The following is a 20,880-nucleotide window of genomic DNA, read 5'->3' as shown; positions in this document are numbered from 1 at the left end:
GAAGTGCTAGCTTTGTTTGCTTTGTGCTAGCTTTTTTGTGATTTTTTTTTTAAAGACAGTACTTAATTTTTGTTGAAAGTTTTTTCAATACTTTTAAAAACATCAATTCCATGAATTGGTACTCCTGGCACTAAAGCACCTTATTCATTTGACTTAAGTCAAATAACTTTCAAACCAGATGGGGGCTGCCAAAAAAACCTAAAACAAAATACAAAATATGTAACTGCATCTCAATCTAAATGCAGTTTAGATTAAATCCTGGACATCTACAATCAATGTTTGAAAGTTTTGGTTACACTTATGCACTCCATCTTCAGTTATAAGAAACAACTTTTTCCAGACTGATGGTGAAAATAATTTCTCTAATGGAATATAGCCTTGAATTAAGAAACTCGAAAGGTCCTCAAACTTCTACACTCACGCTGTTACCACCTTCTAAGTATAAGACACAGCTTTAATATTTCATTTTTTTTAAAGCATGCTGTTTCTGCAGGGCATCAAGGCTCACTTCCAGCTCAGAATCAGCAGCTGACTCAAGACTTCCCATTAACTCTCTTTAGTTACTGAGTAAGAAAGGAAAATAGTCTTAAGTTGCTTATTTTTTGTGCAGCGGAATCATTCATAGGAGGAGAGAACAGCACAGAGCAAAGAAGAAAGCTATGCTTGTTTCCCTATACAAATAAAGTTATGGGCATGACAAACCAGTTTATAGGCACAGTTTGGGCTACAAATCATTTAAATGCTTATTTCTTGCACAGAATAGCAGGACCTCACACCCTGAGCATTTTAACAGACATACATCCAAGTGTCATAAAAGATCAAAAACAATTCATCAAAAGGTTCAAGAAACCTTATGTCACAAGTCTTGGAAATCTCCTCCCAGCAAAGCTGTCCTGGAGGAAGGACAGAGAATTCTATTAAATGCTTCCAGTGGATTTTACTTCCTGGAAAACAGGAAGAAGAGCTCTCCACAATACCTATTCACAAACACTTGGAGCTGTATCAGAAAGTCAGTTTTCAGCCCAAAGATACTTTCTGAAACAACAATAAGAAGTCAATCCATGCTGAAATTTTTGTGAGGACTAGAAATACCAACAAAAGAGGTGAATGATGTCAAATGCTTCTCACGTGTCAGCATTCCTCAAACACACTTCTGTTCCCTTCACAAATATGACTTTGTAATAATCAAAAAGAAATAAAAATATTTGTTGAAAGTCTAGAGCTGGAGGAAAAAAGTTAATTCATTTGCTAATCATCTCATGAATTTGATCTCACCACAAACAACCCAATAGGCTTTAATACTGCAGTGGGATTTCTCTGGTGAGTAAAAGACAAGAGATTTGACCAATAAGGAACAAACCAAGGTAAATTCTTGTACTGTTCTGAAGGGAGAAACCTTCAGAAAGAGCAATGTGGACAAAAAGGACTTTAAAGAGCCCTAAGTGGAAAACAGCAGGAAACGTAGGCAAGGGCAACAAACGCTCAGCAGTATAAGTCAAAACTAATGTATCTCATGGTCAAGAGCATCAATTAGAAAATAACCAAGTCAGGACAGAGGCTGTTACTCTTTTAATTAGCTCAGAACACTCTTCAAGTCGTAGGAAGAGTATTCCAGCAAATCATGTCCTCTGTGCATGTCTCAGCAGGGGCAGGGAAGGCCCCCCACACAAAGCCATGCCAGCGAGGCACAGCAGCCACGCACCCAGCTGCAATTGCCCCGGTTCCATCGCCCCAAACCAGCCCACTGCTCCATTAGCACTTACTCAGCAAGTCACTCACACCGGCAAGGAGAGGACTCAGAGCTCAGGTGACATCACCCTGCACAGAAGAAGGATGCAGGATCATTTCAGATGTCCTCTCGTCCAGCCCTGGTTAATCTCATGGGTTTCTCCACCCAAATGCTGCTTTAGAGCAACCCAACTGTTTAGAAGCATCCTAAGAAAATAAAATCTACTGTTTATAAAACACTGACATGATTCTCACCTCTGAGTCTCAATATTTAACAGACACATCACCAAACAAATATTTTCTTTCCTCAGGTTCTATAAACAGCTTCTGTTAACAGGAAATACACACACAAAAAAAAAAAAAAAAAAAGGAAAAATAAGTCACAAATATTTTGTGCTAAATAATCATTTCCCTGTACTTCAGCTGAAATATTTTCACAACAGCATGAAAGCTGTCTCTGAGCACAAGACTCCAGCACAAACTGGTTGGTCTTTTGGAAAAGAAAAGCCACTGCAGTATCCAGTGTTTGGTCTGGATCAATGACTGAAACAAGCGAACAAAAACAAGGAAATGTGAAGCAAAGGTTAATTGCACATTAGGTAGTGTCAGTGCTTTAAAACTAGCTCAGCTAAAAATCTAAGTGACCTTCACAGAATCACAGAATCACAGAATTTTCAAGACTGGAAGAGACCTATAAGATCATCTAGTCCAGCCGATGTTCTAACTGTTCAGCTAGATCATGGCAGCAAGTGCCACATCCAGTCTTTTTTTAAATTCTTCAAGGGATGATGCCTCTACCACCTCACTGGGTAAATGATTCCAGTTTCTGACCACTCTTTCTGTGAAGTATTTCCTTCTTACTTCTAACTTACATCTAGCTTGACGCAACTTGAGACTGTGTCCTCTTGTTCTATCCGTTGTCGCCCGGAGAAAGAGGCCGACCCCCAGCTCACTACAGCCACCCTTCAGGAAGTTGTAGAGAGTGATGAGGTCACCCCTTAGTCTCCTTTTCTCCAGGCTGAACAACCCCAGCTCCCTCAGTCGCTCTTCATATGGCTTGTGTTCCAAGCCCCTTATTAGTTTCGTTGCTCTCCTCTGGACACGCTCAAGTAACTCAACGTCCCTCTTAAAGTGAGGGGCCCAGAACTGGATACAGTACTCCAAGTGAGGCCTCACCAGTGCCGAGTACAGGGGAAGAATGACCTCTCTGTTCCTGCTGGCCATACCATTTCTGATACTGGCCAGGATGGCATTGGCCCTCTTGGCTACCTGGGCACATTGCTGGCTCATATTCAATCGACTGTCAACCAGCACCCCCAGGTCCCTTTCCACCTGGGCACTATCCAGCCACTCCATCCCCAGCTTGTATCGGTACAGGGGATTATTATGACCTTGTGTGATAATTGCTTGGAAAAGCAGGCAGCTTCAGACTGGAAACACTAACTAAGAAAATGTTGGCATAAAAGTCTGGAAATAAGTAATATCACGTGAATTATTCCCAAAACTAAGTAATTTGGCCATAACACGAAAAAGACATAAAAACCCAATTATTTCAAGGTGTTTGCGTTGGAGGAGAAGACCTTCAAGGATGCCTACTACTAGAGTTGCTCCCTGCTGTCCATCCCCAGGGAACTCTGAACAGCACGCAAAACGGGCTGCGCAATTTCCAAAAATTCCCTGTTGTTCCACAGCCAGGGCTCAAACGAGTAGGTTATTTAGAAAATAAGAGACAAGATGCCACTCGATACCCGCTTAAATACCACAGCTTCAGCGATGTGTCGCCCAAAAAGTTCACGCTTCACCGTTTTCCTCCTTTCTGAGCCCAGCCGGGAGGCGCAGCAGCAATTACGCAACGCTGTTCCTTTAGAGGCGGCTGGGATGGAAACTGAGGGAATATCCAGCGAGGGCACTGCATCCCAGGCGCTCTGGGAGCCATCCCAGGTCCCCGCTGTCCCTCACACCGCGTCCCCAAGCCAGGTGGCAACCCAACAAGGGAGGGAGGGGGGGCTCTGCGCGGTGCTGCCCGCGCTGACACCACCGCGGGGCCGCTGTCGGCGACAGCCCCTCACGGCGACAACAAATAATAAACTGGGGCCCGCCGAGACCGGCCAGAATTCGGCGTCCGAAAAGCGGCGCCTGCCCGCGTCCCCCCCCGGCCCCGCTCCCGCCCTCAGCGCCCCGCGCGCGCCGAGCCCCTCGCGCGCGCCTCCCCTCAGGGCTGCGGAGCCGCCGCTGAGGGACCCCCGGGCAGGCGGGCGCCCCCTCAGCCCCCCCCCGGCTCCCTCTTCCCTCACGGCCCTCCAACTCCCTCAAGGAGCAGCGGCAGCACCTGCCGGGCTTCCCCGCACTCGCCGCTGCGGCGCCGGACGAGGACCACGCCAGAGCCCGGCTGATGAGCGCCCGCCTGCCGCGCCGCACAGGTAGCTGCGCGCCGCCCCCGGGCCCCTCTCGTGTTCCCGCCCGAGCGCCCCTCACGAAAAGGGCGGGAAGGGACGCGTCCTTCTGGCGCCCCTCAGGACATGGCGCTCCCCCTCACCCCTCAGCTCCCTCCTTAGGTCACACCGTCCCCTCGCTCGGAGGCACCGCATCGACGCGGCTCCCCTGCGTCTCCTTCTCTCAGTTCTCACCCCACGGCACGGCTCTTCACCTCAGCTCCCCACTTCTCACCCCTACTTCCACGGCTCTTCCCCTGAGCCCTCCTCCCCCTTCCACAGCTCTTTCGCTCAGCCCCTCGACTCTCACCCACCCCATCCCCTTGAATGGCTTTCCCTCCTCCCGCTACACCAGACCCTCCACCGCAGGCACCCTTCCCCTTGCGGGAAGGGAAGAGGGCGAAGGTAGACTAGGACAAGCAGCGAGGTAGAACGACATTGCCTCTCCACCTCCCCACCCGGACCCTCCGCTCCGCTCCGCACAGCCGGGACCCCTGGGCCCCCTCGGTACCGCCGAGGCCCCTCACCGTCTCTCCCTTCAGGGCCGCTCCTCCGCGTCGCTGCCTCTGGTAAGCGGCCGACGAGCGCAGCTCCGCTCGGGGCTCTTGTCCTTCAGCCGGGTCCGCCCGGCCCGGGCTGCGGCGCTGCTGCGGCGCCGAGAGCGCCGGGCCCGCCGGTGCCTCCGCCCGGGCTCTGCTGCACCTGCTGCGGGGCTGGGCTGCCCTGCGAGCAGAGGAGGCTCCCTCGCTCCGTCCTCCCTCAACTTCGCATCACTCCGGGCTGCCCCCGCTCCGCCCCACCGCATGCACCGGTGCTGCCGCTCGCCCCCGCGTCCGGGGAAAGGCTCGGCTGCCCTCCCGCCCCATGCACTGCCCCGCTGCCGGGACGGCGGGCAGCTCCCGGCACAGGGCAGCTCCCCTGGGCCCGCCTCTGGCGGGCGGGACCGACACCGCCCCCACCAATCGGCCCCAGCGCGGCTGCTCTTCAGATGCAGCCCTTCGCCGGGGGCTGAGATACCTTCTGCCGGACCAGGATGCTCCAAGCCGCGTTCAACTATTCAGCCAACTAAGCACCAACTTAACGTAGTTATCGCGATTTCGCTTCCCCGACCGTCTTTAAATACAAGCACTAACTACCCAGTTGGTTTCACGTCTGTGTGGTTTGGGTGGATGCGGATTTGGGGTTTTCTCCCGTTTTATTTGTTTGTTATCTAATAATGATATGTCAAAATATAATAAAGCTGTTATCGCATAGCTGACAGACAGTAAAGCTCTTAAAAAACAACAAGATTTGCCCCTCACCTCTCACACACTCCAAAGTCCAAACTTTCCCTGTTTCTTTTCACTTTCACGTTCACTGCAGTTTTTGCAATGAGCTTTAAAGGACAAGAAGTGTCAGATTGTCTTCCTGATTTGACAGATCAGGTTACTCCTTTAATAAAAGTGAAGGTTTAAGTTTCATCAGACAAAACAAAAAAGTTAATGAAATTGGAATGATAGGTTAATGAAACGGCATGATAAGAAAAATGAGCATAAGCTTTAAATTGATTTCCATTTTAGTCAAGATGGCTCACAAAAGAAAATGAAACTCAACTTTCATTCAAATTAATCCAATTTATTTGGGGCATATAGTTTTCCTCTATGTTCGTTATACAGCTCTTTAAGAGCTATTCTGTTTCTTACACATGGAACAAATCATTAAAGTTTCTCAAATCTCTAAAAGTGGCAATTGGTGCAGGTACCTGGGGAATTCTATTACAATTATTTACCAGACTTTGCTAAAAAATTAAAGTTTTCTTCATGGAATATTGTACTGAAGGTGTCTCACAGTGCTGGTAGCATATTGAATTTAATTACTGAGTGCTATTTAATTCTCAGGAGTGAATGTTACTTCTAAAATCTTTTGTATTATTTCCCACCCACTCTTCTGTCAGTACATCAGACTTGCTTGATTTTGTCATTGTTCTGCCTTCCCAGTTTCCTGTCTTCAGCAGATGAGAATAGGTCAGACACAATGTTTTACCAAAAATTAAAGTGTTCAAGAGCTAATGATTTTCTCATAACATCCTACACTTATTGTAATGACATATTTCCTTGCCTTCTAATGGCAACTTGCCTTGAGTTTCCATCAAGTCTAGGTACATGTACATCATAGTGTCCTGTCTCTGCCTGTTATGGTTCCATGCTATTGCCAAATTGATTTCATTTCCAACTCCAGATATGTGTATAATTTTGTATTTCTTTCAAAGTAAATATGAGGTATTCATTATCAGCTAAGGTATGATTATAACTCTAAGGTGTATAAGGCATCCAGCAAAATACTGAAACAGGGATTTTTTTGCTCTCCAGTATGTTCCAGACCCTGTCAAAGAAATTCTGTGTTGCAAAAGTTTTGGAGTCTTGAAATCTGAAATTGTGATACAGAAATCAGATTCAAATAAAAAAAATAAAATCACAAAATGCTATAAATATGAAGCATTCTTAATTTTTGTTAAAGTTTTACAGAGTTAATAAACACTTCAAAGCATTTTTGAAGAACCTTCAATTGTCGTCCAAAAGGACACCTTCATATTATATTTCAAGGGAGGAATTTAATTAATTTGCTTTTAATTTGGACAGTGATGTCATCAAAGTTATTTTTACTTGCTGAGGAGCAAGAAATGCCTCTTGATGTGACATATTTCTCTGAGGTTGTAGAGTGCCTTCATCCAAGAGAATGAGGTTAGAACTTGTGTTGGAGGAAGACAATGGCTCCCTGTCATGTTTTTGTCCTGGTGAAGTTTTTATCATGCTCATAAGAATCAAGAAATGCTACACTGTTAAGTCCAGATTTGTGATTCTGCAAATCCAGTTCATTGAACTGGACAATATGTGTAGGGTATACTGAAGATTACATCCCTCGTGCCTTTCTGCTGATTTGCACAGGTCTGGCCAAAGAGGAAGGAATTTCTCCAGTAGATTGCTGGATCATGATGATTCACATGGCGTTCTTCAAGTGTTTTGTCCTCAGCCATGATTGTTTTGGCTATACATGCACACACCTTTTTTACAGAGCAAAGTACAACTATCACCTTCCTTGTAACTCAGATCCCAAGGCAGTGTTAGCTGCCTTTGCTGCCTAGTTGGTATGCAGTCACAAACAGCCAAAACCACAAGCAGCCTATTTATTTATTTAAATAGGGCTTGTAGTTCTTTAGCCTTCCCAATATGCCAGAAGGAATTGATCATCTGAAATGTATAGTAGCCAATTTAACTGCAGTGTTACCAGACAACCAGCACTTCTGGGTCTGCCTGTCAGGTCTTTGGAACCCGCTCACAGATCCCCACCAAAGTGGGAAAAATGTACAAATGAGTCTGCCTTTGCAGTAGGCAAGTGTTGGCCTTATTGTCTGCCACAAGTGGCACTAACACACGAGTTAATTCTGCCTGAGGTTAAATCTCACAAAGGGTGAGCCCTTAACTGTGTGCTACAGCTGTAAACGGCGGCTCCCAACAGAGGGCTAAAGCGACCACCCCGTGCTCTGTGGCTCGTGGAGGTGTGAAATGGTAATTTCTACTTGGCCGGTGCCGTTTGGGTAGCAGCAGACAGCTTTTCTCCTAGGTGAGAAATCTGTGATGCACCTGCAGTTGTTCTTTCAGTGCAGCCCGTGTAATTACAAAGCACAACGTTCTATTTCCTGGGGCAAACATTTTAACAAAGGAAGAAAGAATCCTTTATGGACAAATTTAGGTGAGACCTCATGTCTTGTTTATTCCTTGCTTGGCAGTAAGTTTCTGAGCAGGTTTGTTGACCATGGGACCAGGAGGCTTTAATGTAGAAAAATGTTAAAACCATAAAATCCCACTTTGCTCTGCCTTGTTGCAAGGCATGTTCTGTGGTTAGAGAAGGCACAGGGAGGGGCACTTCAAGCATTTGAGCAGATCAAGCATCTCTCCTTTGAGGAAAGACTAAAGAAGGTGGAACTCTTCTGTGTGGAAAGGGAATAGCTGAGAGGGGATTTGGTCAAGATCTGCAAAAGCATGAAGGGGGTAGAGATGGCAGCTACACGGCTGCTTTTGACTAGAAGCTGTGATTCAAGAACAGGGCAGTGAGCACCAAAGCGGGTTGGAGAGGAGAGGAAGATTTTAATGACAAGCAGCTGACCTTGATTTCCTTGATTACCTCAAGAAGTTGAAAAGGCAGGCTGGGTGAGCAGGGTTTGTTGTGGGGTGAGCAGTTTGTGGCTGCGGGTGCTCTCTTTCAGCTCTGGAGGCTGCCTTTGACCCTGTGGTGGTACAAATGCAATAATTGAGCATTGTGAGTGAGTAGTGAGGAAGTGGGTTAACAGAAGGGGTTGTGCTGTTTTCTGAGAGCATCTTCTTTTCCCACTGTTAGAAGCTGATTAGTGGCTTGCCAGAACTTTATTAATCCTCATAGAAGTTCTTGTGTTGAGATCCATAGTCCAAGGAGTAGATACTCTCAAAAAATTATTATTTTGTAATTGTTTTCTGCTTTAAGCAGAGGACTTTTTTAAAATGTGCAAATATAGCCAGAAAATGGAAAGACCCTTTAGGTGGCTTTCCTGTTAGTAAGTGGTAATAACATGTTTTTACAAAAGTTGCTTCTGGAAACTTAGGCTGTGTTTATCCCAGAACCCTTTCAAGTTCTAGGTACTCCTGAAACAAAAGTAGGTAGGAAGTATTAGGTATGGGGTAGGTGCTTCTTAGTTGAATAAATCTGTTTATGTCAGATGTTCTTGTGACTTTTTGTTCACTTGGTTTTGTTCCTATGCTTAATGGTGGTTTAGTGAAAGAGGTTCAAAACCTGTGCCACTCCCTGTTTCAGTCCTGTGTTTCAATACTGTTTCTCCCCAATTGCTTAGTCACTTCTTGAATTGTGTGATAGCATATTCCTCAGTGTGCTTTTAAAAAGGAATGTGGAAATAGAAATATTAATGTTTCTGTTCATGCTTTGGTGAAAGCTGTTTTAAATTCAATTTCATAAAATTAGTCATTAAGTGTGTAAAAACCCTGCATGTGAGAACAGTGTTCTCTTAGTTGCTGTTAGAAATGTTTGCACATGTAGTTTGCTCTTTTATAGGTTTCTATCTCAGCAAATAACATCATGATGAGCTTTCTTCGTCATCCTTCAAAGAGGCACTAGGACTTCATCTCTTTAAATCTGAGGAAAACAACATGAAGTAGGTATTGGAGGTAGTCTTTTTTCAGCTTAAGATACCAAAAGGTGTTCCAAGTCTGTTACCTGGTGGAGGTTGCTTGTTCTAATTAGTTCATTAGACAGGAAGAAGTAATTACAGAAGGCTACTGCAATAGTCTTATTTCACAAGGCAAAAAAGTTGCTGAAATACCCAAGCATGGAGCTGGTACTAATTTTATGCCTAGCTTTGCAAGAGGCTTTTTCAGCCCCTACTGACATTATGTATATCTTTGAGCAAGTACTGCATTCAAAACCTGACTGCAGAGAAGTGAGCCAATCCAACAAGATGCTTGTTTCTGTTTCTACACTTCCCTGTGAGCAGCTTCAGGAAGCACTGCTTAGTTTTGCATTTGTGCTTCTGACTTAAATTATCCACGATAATGAGCTATAGTTTGTGTATCTTTCCTGTGTAAGCAGAAAAGGTTAGTTTGTGTATAATAAGTAAAATAATTAATAGTGCCTGGATACTCTACTGAAAGGTGTTGCTGTTTGACTGAAAGGAATAAAAAGAGCAGTAAAGCAAACAAATGTATTGCTCCAGCAGTAGTGTATTGTATTTGGCTCGTGAACCATTTCTCATTGATAAAAGGGCTCTTGCCGCACCTATTAACAAAATGCCAAAGCTCTGTGCATCTTGTTTGCTCTCCTTAGTCCATCTGGGCAGTAAGGGACAGAGTGAGAGGGTGGCACCTCAAAATGGCTTCAGGGGAATAGTTAAATGAACTGAGATCTGCTTGGTAATCCCATAGTGACACAGGTGATAGGGGTGTGGCATGGTCTGTGCATGTTTGGCTTTCTGATTCATAAATTATCGTAGGACAGTCTTCACAGCCTTGGCTATAGCACGGTAAAGGCTTGACAAAAGATAGTTGTGAAACTCTTCAAAAGAAGTTCTGCATTTCCTTTGTGTCTTATGCAATTGGCTCCTTTTCTCTTTTTCCTTCTCTTTTCCTTTTCCTTCTCCTGTTGTCAAGCCCTACTGGCCTTAGCGTTTTGGAGCCTTTTTAGTCAAAGGTGACACTAAGCAGCAGTATGAAAATGCTTGTTAAACAGTATTAAATGTCTGCTGAAAAGACATCATGTCCTTTCTTCATTGGATGTGTTCTGTCTCCTGAAGCAGTGCTAAGTTCTACTTGGTAAACTAATTATGACCCTAACCTGTTCTACCAGTTTCTTTGTCAGAAATCTTCTCTGATTTTAAGATCAATTTGATGGCTCTGTGAAAGCCATTGTAGGGCTGGGTTCTATTTGATTAATAGTCCCAGCCCAGGAGGTCCCTTTCAGTCCTGAATTGCTGATCAGATATTTAGAAGTGAGAGATTAAGAACTGGAACAGGGCTCTCCAGCCTTCTTTTTGGCATGTTTGGGAGCAGGGCAGAGGTCCTGAGTTTAAGCTCCAGTGCCAGGTGACTGATGTAAATACACTTGGATATAAAGCTGGGAGGGGTTGGGGACAGTGACTTCCAGCAATGGGTAAGAAGCAGAACAACCCAAGTCTGGGGAATGCAGTCTGCTATGGGGATCAAGTATGGCCCCTGATGTGAGTCTGGAGATAGGGGAGAGAATATGGCATTGCAGCTGCCATAAGCATGTCTCAGCTCTGCAGTGCTTTGGGAAGGCGGGAACTTGGGATATGGAACTCATGGCACAGCTGTGGGCCCTCAGCAGCAGTGCTGGTTCATCTTGTTTGTAGCTCTGCTGTTGGGGGTGATGGGGAAGCATGCCAAAGTCACTCCATGTACCTACCACATGCCAAGAAGTTGTTTCCCAATGTTTGGGTAGCCACCACCACATCCTCCTGCCAGATCTTCCAAACTAGTTCCTCACCTGCGTGTCTGTGTTTTGTTTTGCAAGCATTATGATACTGAGACTGTCATACTGAAACCATTGCACCCAATATCAGAGGACCTCTTTGCTTCAGGTGGAGAAGCAGACTTCCCAGGAACATCTTCTGGTTTTATATTTGATCTTTACAGTAAGACTTTCATCTTTATGCATTTCTGTCTGCCTTACAAATTGTTTTCCTTCTTCTGTGCTTTTTAAGTAGCCCTAGTAATAAAAATGTTCTGACAAGCTGTTTTCTGAATGCTGCAGAAGCCTTTTTCTCTTAGGTGTCCCTTCTGCTCAGCCCTAAGAAATGTATCCCTTCTGTGCAATTCTACCATCAAAGTCTAAGAGATCACAGCCTTTTGCAGCTGAAGTTATCTTGTTTTCTAGCTACAGCTTTTACAGTACCTAAATACCTGGGTCATTTTATGTTGTCCCTTTTGTGGCCTTACCATTTCTTACTGGTTTATCTGTTTTTAAGGAGTATGTCCAGTACCATTTCCTACAATGTCAAGTTTTTCCTTTTTGGTTGGTTTCAATTAATTCATGCTGCCCTTGTGCTTAAGGCACCCAGAGAGCTTGGAGGCCTGAAGTGCAGAATGAATCATTTAGGGCAGGCGATCGGCTTTGGAAGAGAGAACAAATTGAAAGTCGTTTTCTCTCAAAACTGCTCTTGTTAATTTAGTTCCCAGTGTAGCCTTTCTTCTTCCCTTTTATTTAGAAGATGGGCTAAATATCAAGAGAAGAATGGGAAAGACATTTCTAAGAATCTCAGGAACCCATTTCTATTCCTCCCAAAACTAGGGAAAAGAATAGCCTTAACAAATTAGTGCTCCAACAAGCTGAAAAGAAATTTCGAATTATATATGTAGATATTAGAAATCTATTGGTGTGCCATGTCGTACCCCTGGTGACATACTAGTTTCTTTCAAGTCAAAGGTCTCAAATGAGTCATCATATGTATATTTGTCCAAGTTCTTAATGAGTATGTATTGACTTTTGGACTTTTAGCACATTTAACAATTTTGATGTAATTCTGAATAATGTAACGTTAAAGGCTGCATTCTAATAACAGTGTTAAATAGAACAGGGGAAATATCTTTAAGCAAGTAGCAAGTTTGTACAGAATATCAGCAACATGATTTATACCAACTCTAGGAAGTCAGTTTTAAACAACTGCAGAAAAAGGAAACTAATATTTTTTATCACTGAAAATCTGTTCTCTCCTTTTTAAATAAACCTTCTGTCTGCTTTTATTTTCTAGCAAACTTTTCTCTTGGCAGGGAAATTTGCCTTCTGTTAAATCCACTGTTTATTTTTGTTGCTTTGTTTTTTCATTACTACCTTCTCATATAGTTGTGTGAAAATGGAGCTAACTAGCTTGTGTCTTGTATCTGTGTAACCCCATCTGTGCTTCTGATGTGCCAGGTACACCAAAATTGGCTAGGAAAAATGTAATTGCAAACAGATATGTTGGCCCAGCTTGTGATGTGGGGCAGAGCAGATGCTGTGTCCCAGTACAGAGCTCTTCCATCTCCATGCAGCCTGGGGCTGATACCATCACATAATTATGTGTTTCCTGTGTTTGTCTCCTCATATCAGTGATCGTTGATGTGTTTCTTCTGTTTGTCTCCTGTATCAATGGTCTTCCTCGGCAGGACCTCGTCCTTTACTCAGCCCTCAGTGATTTAATTGATGCTATTGTCTCTTGCTGAGTACGTCCATGTTAATGCCCTCGTAGGAACATTAAATAATGCATTGAAGGGTTTGCTAAGAGAACCTGGATCCTATTTCATATCGACAGGGTGTTCAACATATGCAAAAGCATGGGAATGTTTGGAGCAGTTACTCTTCCCTTTGTCCCATTTTCCTGTTACTCTAACTGTAGTGACTGAACTGCAGCTGATCCAAGTGTATGTTTGGGGAAGTAAATATCTGCCATTTCCCAATTAACCTCTCCCCTTACACTCTTGTTTTACCAACAGTTTTGAAGGTTGATTCTTTTATTGATAATGCATGGTAAATCTTGATCAATTTGCAGTTAATGTAATTTTCTCCTTTTGTTGTGGTTGAGGGAGAGTTTAGATATTTTCTATATGTGATTTTTAACTGAGACTTAGATTTTTGATTTTGTGTGCCGTGAATGGAGCGATGTGCTAAAATCCATTACGGAGCTGTCATATGTAGAGTTGAATATTTGGGAGCCTTAATTCATCTTCCTTCTGTAGAAGTCTGCTGCTTCATGTTGCCCTTGTAGAAATTGGGGAGAGCAGTTTTGGAGATCTTGAGCATAGGAATCCTAAAATAATCCAGGTTGGAAGTTGTCTGGAGGTCTAGTCCCACCCCTGGCAGGAAATGATCATATTAGTTTTGAGTGCTTAGGGCCTGCTCTGCTCAGTCTGGAACATTGGAGAATCAGGGTTCCACAGCCTATCTGGGCAACCTCTTTTGGTGTTTGACAACTATGTTGGTTTTCTCAAGTATCTAGGCAGCTCTTCTTGGCCTTTGTGTCCACTGCCTTTCATGCTATCACTGAGCACTTCCCAAAAAGCCTTGCTGTTCCTTTACCCAACTCCACTGGACAGCTGAGGATGGTAATGAGTTCTCATCTCAGCTCTCTTGAGATATGGGACACTAAAGAATTTATTCACCTGCATTTTTTCAGTCTTGCCAGAGTGGGAATTTTGTGTGAGAGTATGGAGATATCCCTCTACACCTACTGAAATCTTGGCTTGTTTTGTAACTCTGGTGCTGTGGGGTTTGTGTGGATCAGAAACAGTGATTCCCAAAAAGAAAGTGTTCCTGATTGGGATTAGATCTTGGAGTCTGCTAGGGCTGGAGGGAAGACAGAACCGGTTCCTCCCTTTGATTTTGTATCTGAGAGATGGCTGAGAGCACACTTGGGAAGGAGGTCATTGCAGAAGTGGCAGTTTGACAGATGGAGTAAAGCCAAAAAAAAGAGGATTAATGAAAATGAAGGCATTGGTAATAGCAAAACAAAGAGTTAAATGTAGGTGGTGTAGATGCAAAGAGCAAGTTGGAATTGTGGTGGGCAAGGGATTGCAGACACTACTGCCTTAATTGGCTCAGACTTTCTCTTTTTAATATCACAGTTATGCCTGTGGGCAAGTTAAGAGCGAAAAAATGAGTGCAAATATTGCAAGAGGAGAATCATGGATATCATGGAGTTTGGTTTTCCTAGAGTGTAGAGGGGAAGATTGTTGGTTGAAGGGGGAGGAGTTGTTCTTCTATTTCAGCCACTGCTTTGAATAATGAAATATTTATTCCCTCAGAGAAGAACAGCTGAAACAATAGAGCTGTGTTTATAGAAAAATGGTTATTTGTCCAGACTCTGATTTCTGGTTCATCAATACCTCTTTGTGAGCGGTACTTCCCTCAAATATGCCTTTGTTTCGAATGGAATGCAACCAGGGGCGTATAGTGCAAGGAGTCTCAGTTGGGCTGGCTTAAACAAACAATAAAACAGTGCAAAGGCTGAAATTAAAATGTATATATTTGTTCTATGCCATGTTCTATTCATTACCTGATTGGAGCATGAGGCAAAACAAAACCTCTTGAAGCTTCCAGCTGGCTGAGCTGTGTATCTGTACAGCAATGTTACATGTGTTTTAAAACATGATTAACAAGGCAGTTGCCAAGCTTTTCTTATGGTTTGTTTAATGAGCTTCTGAATGGTGGAAATAATCAGAAAAGTTCTCAATTCATGCCTATCCTTAAGGACAAACACCAACTTTTTTTCCTTTTTTTTTCTCAGACCGCTGAGCCCAGTGATCCAGTCTTACACTTGGAGGGACTGTGACAGGTGGTAAGTGAGATGGCTTCAGGTCACTTTGAGTGTAATTCATCTCCTTTCTGAAAAGGACATCTGCTTGCCCAGAGGGTGCTCCAGTCTATTTTCTTCTCTCCATGCCCTGGTATCCTCTGCTGGAAGCAGTTGGGAGCTCGGAATGTTTATTACTATGTCATTGCTCGTCATGTCCCTGTTGTGATGGCAGGGTGTGTTCAGGCTCCCTTTCTCTGCCAGGGAACCACAGCCTGGCCTAGAACACAAGTTTAATACCATAAGGCAATGTTTGTAATTTGATTTGCTATGCTTTTTTCTCTCCATTCTGGTGCGTTGAGCTTGTCTGCTGCTTTGACTTGATTTGTTTGGTTCTCTAGAAAGTACCATCTAGTGGTACAAGCTCCTTAAGGAATAGGTTAAGTAGCTTCTTTCTGGGGTAAATCTGTCTCTTGTTTTGCCTTTGCTAAAAATAAAGCTCAAGCACATTTCTCCAGATTGCCTACCAGCCTAGTTCACTTTTGGAAAAATTTGGCTGCATCCTCCCACCTTTATGGTGCCTTTTAAAAAACTTTTTTGACAGGGGCTTAAATCGAATGGATTGATCTCCAAGAAGTGATCAATGATAAGTAAAAGAGATGGTTGCTGTATTAGAGAAACAGGTGGTACTGCACTGTGGTCTGCTCTAGAGGCAGACATGAGTCTGCAGGAGGGGTAGGCGGAGGAGAGCTGCTGTTCTTCCAACTGTTTGGGGTTTTTCCCCCAGGGGTTTATGCATATTTTGGATCTAGCCAGGTAGTAAGGAGAATGTTGCCCTCTCTGCAGCAAGAAGGATGGCATTGAAGGAACAAGGAGTGCACACTTAAGCAGGGTGTGAAACAAGGACAAGGAAGGCAGCTGCAGAGAGACAGAGACAGCTTTTGCCACCCATTGCAGAGCAGGCAACGCCATGGGATACAGGTATGCAAGTGACCAGGAGCTGTAAATTGAGGAACTGAAGGAGCGGTAAATCATGGAGAATCTGAGTGAGAAGTCAGTGAATACAACAGTGTGAAGAATCCATTGAGAAGTCAGGACAAGTCATCAAAGAATTTGTGAAATGACTTGCATATGTTGGTGACAGGGCTGGCAGTAGTTGCTGGGTCGTGTCCATACGACAGCCTGGGTTTAACAGGATGGACATCATTGTGCCAATAACTTATTTGTTCTGGTCAGTGAACAAAACACAAATACATGCAGCGCTGTAAAATTTTTCATATTTCATTCTAGAAAACAGAGGAAATGTTCATGAACAGCTAAATTTCATTACCATTGACAATCACAGTGATGGGCAGATGGTGTCACACCTTGCTGTCTTGCCTGGATTAAACACTTTGTGACTAATAATGGGAAAATCTCTCTTAGAAAATTTATTTTTCCCTCCCAGATTAACACTACCTGCCCTTTTTAGTGTCCCAATATAGAGCAGCAGAGGCATCTTTGAATTTCCTTAAAAGTATCAAGGAAAAAGTGTTTACTGATGCCCAGTAAATATGTGAATATGTAAGGGTGGCATCTTTACAGATCATCATAAAAGACTTGCCCTGTAGGGTGGTACAGCCTGCTTGTTTGAGCATTTGGAGAGCAAAATCTGAATTTGAGCATCTTTAAATAGAAAGGGATTTGAAGTCCTGTGGTTTTTGGCCCATGAAAATGACCTATAACTACCAAGATGAAAATGCCTTTAATGTTTTTGATTCTAGAAATATTTTCAGCCTAACTTCATTCAGTTTTCAACTAATTGATATGAGGTTTGTGGTAAAATCCACCATTAGAAATGAAAGGAAACAAGCTGCTTGTCAGAGTTAGGCTTCCCTATGAAGCTCCTGGTTACAACAGAGCTGAGATGGTTTTTAAACAGGCAGCTTAGCTTCAAAGATACACTTAATAAGCAAGAGGGACCAGCTGTTTTGACTATAGAGGGAATGACTACAGACTGATAATGAAGGTGAAACAGAACTAATTTTTCGTGTCTGCGGTACATAGCAGATCCACCACTTAAGGCATGGCATTAGCAACATAAATTACATCCTGTTTTACTCCATATTGTGACAGTATATGCCCAGAAGGAAACACAGGAGGAGAAAGTCTACAGACTGGAACAGCAAGGAGGAGAAAGTCTACAGACTGGAACAGCAAGGACAGTGGGCAAATTGTGGAAATGCTTCACTCCTAAAAGGTTGCTGAGGTAAATGAAATTGAAGCATGTGAAGCTTGCCAAAATAAAAGTTACCGGCTCCTATTCCAAAATTGCAACATCCTGGTAGATAAAGCGTTTTGTAAATAGTGACACAACTAGAAAGAAATGCATGCTAAAAGCTGGGAGATATGGTGGGATTCAATTGACATTAATGAAAGGGTCATGGAATGATGCAGTGTCAAGTTATGTGTGAGAAAAGGTATTGATTTAGATACCAACTGTATGAGATGGGAAGTCACAGATCATGCTTGGGGACTTCCTGTTATATACAGGTTATATTTACCTGGTCAAGTACGAGAACATCTGGGGCCTGGAGCAGTGCAGGTTAACCCTGAAAACCAAGGACCTCTACTGGTATTGTGCTGGTATTCTGCTCTTGGTACACCACATACACGCAGAAACTCTAAACAAAAAACACTCCAATCCCAAATAAGAAAAATGCAAACAAAAAAACCAAACAACCCACCAACCAAGAAACCCAACACTACCCAAAAAACTCCAAAAACAGCCAAACTGAAAAACCTACCACCAATTAATAAAAAAAAAACCCCAAACAAACAAAACCAAAAAAACCCACCAAAGATACCAGAAAAACTTGCTTTGTAAGATGGAATTACTTTTTCTAGCTAACAATCGATCTATTTGCTGATTCTGACCAGGTTAAAGACTAAATAAAACAAGTAATTTTAAGGCCTTTTATGCCAATAAGGTGAAGAAATCACTGCTGCTGTCTTTGGTTATGTCTCTTTGCAAGTCAATCAATTTTTTTTTTTTAATTTCTTTAGTCTGAGTTGAATTTCATCTGTGTGGTGGAATTTTCAGTATCTCACTGGCCTCTATGCCATGGTATTGTAGTTGATGAATAAATGAGTTTCCCAATCATACTTGTATTAGTGTGTTGTGGAGAGATAGAATGTAAAAGAATAGTGCAGAAGGCAGTCTCACCCTGAGGCGCTGCAGCCATTCTAATCACCAAAGATCAGGAACAGGCCTGCCCTTAACAGGCCACAGCTGTGTCCAGTAAGAAGATGAGTGCTACAAAAGGGTGGGTTAGCTGGGTGAGGGGAGAGCTGGAGTTGGTTGGCTGTGCTGTGAAGGAGGAGCTGTCCGTGAGAAACCACAGAGAAGGTATGGGACTTTTACAATATGATGACAACAGTGTATTGGGGTTTTTTTTGTCCTTTCTTGGACTGTTCTGTGTAATGGCTGTCAAATTATTTTCTTTGCATAATGCTGCTCATCTCCTTTTGGAAGGCAAGATGTGACACATGCCCCTGATTTCTGTTCCACTACAATGCATCTGGACTAACAGAAGTCTTGACTGTCCACTAATCTGGCTGTGTGACCTGATAGCTTTTAAAACAGTGGGTTTATTGGCAAAGGGCTTCCCAAATGTAATTTTTAGTGGTGGTTGTGTTCAGACTGACATAAAAAGTGCATATATTGATATTTCAAAGCACAGTCATGCAATATATATATACATTTCTATTCAAAAATGGGTGAATTTCCAGAAATAGCTTGGGGCTATTTGCCATGTAATGCACTGAAAACACATGTGAGCAGCAAGAAAGCAGCGTTTGTGCCATGAGAAGTTAATTGGTAAGCAAAGTACCATTTGAGTTGTGGGCTCCTGAAGCAGTCTCAGGTTTTGTACCCAAAAGCCACATCTGATAGATGATATCTTGCATGTGTGTCATTGTATGCAAAGGGTTTCATTTTCCAGCTTCCAGAACATCTGCATCTGTAGTTTTATTGTAATGCTGATGGGACATGAATACTCCTTTTTACATACAGAGCAGACCTCACAAGTGGCCCTACTACTAAGTTTCACATTAGTCAAGAATTCATTGCATGCTCAGTCATCTTATTCTGCTGATTTTCAGTGTGTTCAGTTGAGTTCACCAAGGTGACCTTTCACTGAATTTTCTGTGACTGTGTGCCCAAGGGTTTGCCTAAGGAGACTGCCTGTCCCTATGAGCCTGACCTCTCTTAGATCACCACAGCTATGGAATTACTATCTCAATTTATTGTGAAAATCCTTGACTGGCACAGCTTTTGGGACATGTTTCTGCCCATCTTGATCTGAAGATCCCATTAGCTGTCTGAGGCACTGCCTTACAAGTTCATGGCAATTAAGGAGAACACAAAAATTAACTTGGAAATTTTATTAGGTTCAACCAAGGGATTTGGGGCAGCATAAGTTGGTTTGGTTTTTGGGAATGCACTTTACTCTTTACAGTAATTTGAGGAACAGAACTCTACAATGGATTTATTAGTGCAGGAGTTCCTGGCGTGTAATTCTTCAGGGTAAGCTTGTAGGTCCATGGTCATTGTCTTTAGTATGTGATTCTCTCACATGTTTTTAGATGTACTAAAGAAAAGCAAAATGGTTCTTTTCACAAGTTCTCCAGTCAGAGTTGTTGATAATATCCTGGTGTGAATGAGAAAAATATCTTCATCTGTTCTTTTTCTCCTTAAGAGGAATGCTGTGAAATGTGTGAAGCGTTATCTATGGGGTTTCTCCATTCCTATGCAATTCCTCTTTTTATTCTTCTCTGTGGTAATAAAGATACCCCTTTATTATAAGATATCTCTGTGCCACTTGCTTTTTACTTGGTCTGTTTGTTCTTCTTCCAGCTCAACCCATCTTGCTACTCCTTCCATTTTAATTTATAAGTTATCTATCGGTTACAAATTATAATTATATGGGTAAGAATCAGTGTATGTATATATTTAGGAAAATCTGGACACAAGTGTTCAGTCTTTTTCTCCCTTCATTCTGAAACCTTCTGGTGAGTGAAATTAGGATGAGAATTTCAATACAGAATCCTAAAATTGATGGTGACTTTTTTGTGAGATCCCACAAGGGCTTCAGTGAGGGTTAAATGTGGGCTTAACTCTGGTTTGGGCCAGAGGCAAACTTCCTGCCTTAATCCATTGTTTTAAATCTCTCAGACTCTGCAGGGGAAGGCAAGGGCTGATATGTGACACTGTGTAATGAACACTACAGCAACAAGCTCCTGTGAGCCATGCTGGGCGTTCAGATTGCCTGTACAATCCATGTTCCAGGACATCAGGCACTGAGTACCACAGGCATTGCTCTGGCTTTTCAGTAACTGTCACCCAGTCCGCTGGGGAAACTCACTGTGCATCACAAGGAAGTTCTGGACAAATATTTCAGTTTCTTTTATTTATGGTATGGGAACAGAAGCATGCTAAATGTGGTTCTGTTCATCTTCACGCTTGAGGTGCCTCCTCTTGGGCAGAACTGTTGGGTTGTGTCAAAGGCTGGCAATTGCCTTGGCACTGAGTGCCAGTGTGGCCACAGTGCCTAGGCTGGTTGTGCCCCAGATGGGTGTGGGGATGTCAGTGCAGCAATTGGCATCTCTGCTGCATTCACAGCCCAGCTCCAGGGCAAGGGTCATCAGTGTATGCCTGCGTCTGCACCTCTTCATGCACAGGTAAGCTCTGGAAGCCATTTGTCTGTGTGCCAGAGCGTGGTGAGGACTTAGAGCAAAGCCTGAAGTGCTGCTGCAGTACAATCATAGCTTAGGAAAGCATTCATGTGTTTCTGGTAGAAGATACATTATTATGCATAATTCAAATTGCTGACTCCATAGCCTTCTGTGTGTGTTGCATTTGGAATACAGATGGTA

At 43.3% G+C, this 20,880-nt stretch overlaps 1 protein-coding gene and 1 long non-coding RNA gene across 3 annotated transcripts in view; one reads left to right on the top strand and one right to left on the bottom strand.

The window, feature by feature from the left end:
• The window catches only part of UGT8 (UDP glycosyltransferase 8), a 33,707-nt gene extending 28,791 nt beyond the window's left edge, over positions 1-4,916 (bottom strand). Inside the window, exon 1 of the mRNA XM_058803575.1 lies at positions 4,688-4,916. The gene's annotated coding sequence lies outside the window, so the exon portion shown is untranslated. The remainder of the gene's footprint in view (positions 1-4,687) is intronic.
• A 3,459-nt stretch (positions 4,917-8,375) lies between these two features.
• Positions 8,376-17,878, top strand: LOC131557164 (uncharacterized). 2 transcript variants are annotated; one of them, XR_009274693.1, is made up of 5 exons: positions 8,430-8,456; positions 9,240-9,339; positions 14,959-15,009; positions 15,811-15,945; positions 17,080-17,878. It is a non-coding gene; the product is annotated as an uncharacterized LOC131557164 (long non-coding RNA). The 2 variants fall into 2 exon arrangements; XR_009274694.1 differs by lacking the exon at positions 15,811-15,945 and having other exon boundaries at positions 8,376-8,456.
• Positions 17,879-20,880: the final 3,002 nt, after the last annotated feature.

Source organism: Ammospiza caudacuta, chromosome 4 (genome assembly GCF_027887145.1).
Source record: "Ammospiza caudacuta isolate bAmmCau1 chromosome 4, bAmmCau1.pri, whole genome shotgun sequence".
NCBI classification, from domain to species: Eukaryota; Metazoa; Chordata; class Aves; order Passeriformes; family Passerellidae; genus Ammospiza; species Ammospiza caudacuta.
This window is presented reverse-complemented; position numbering and strand designations above follow the sequence as displayed.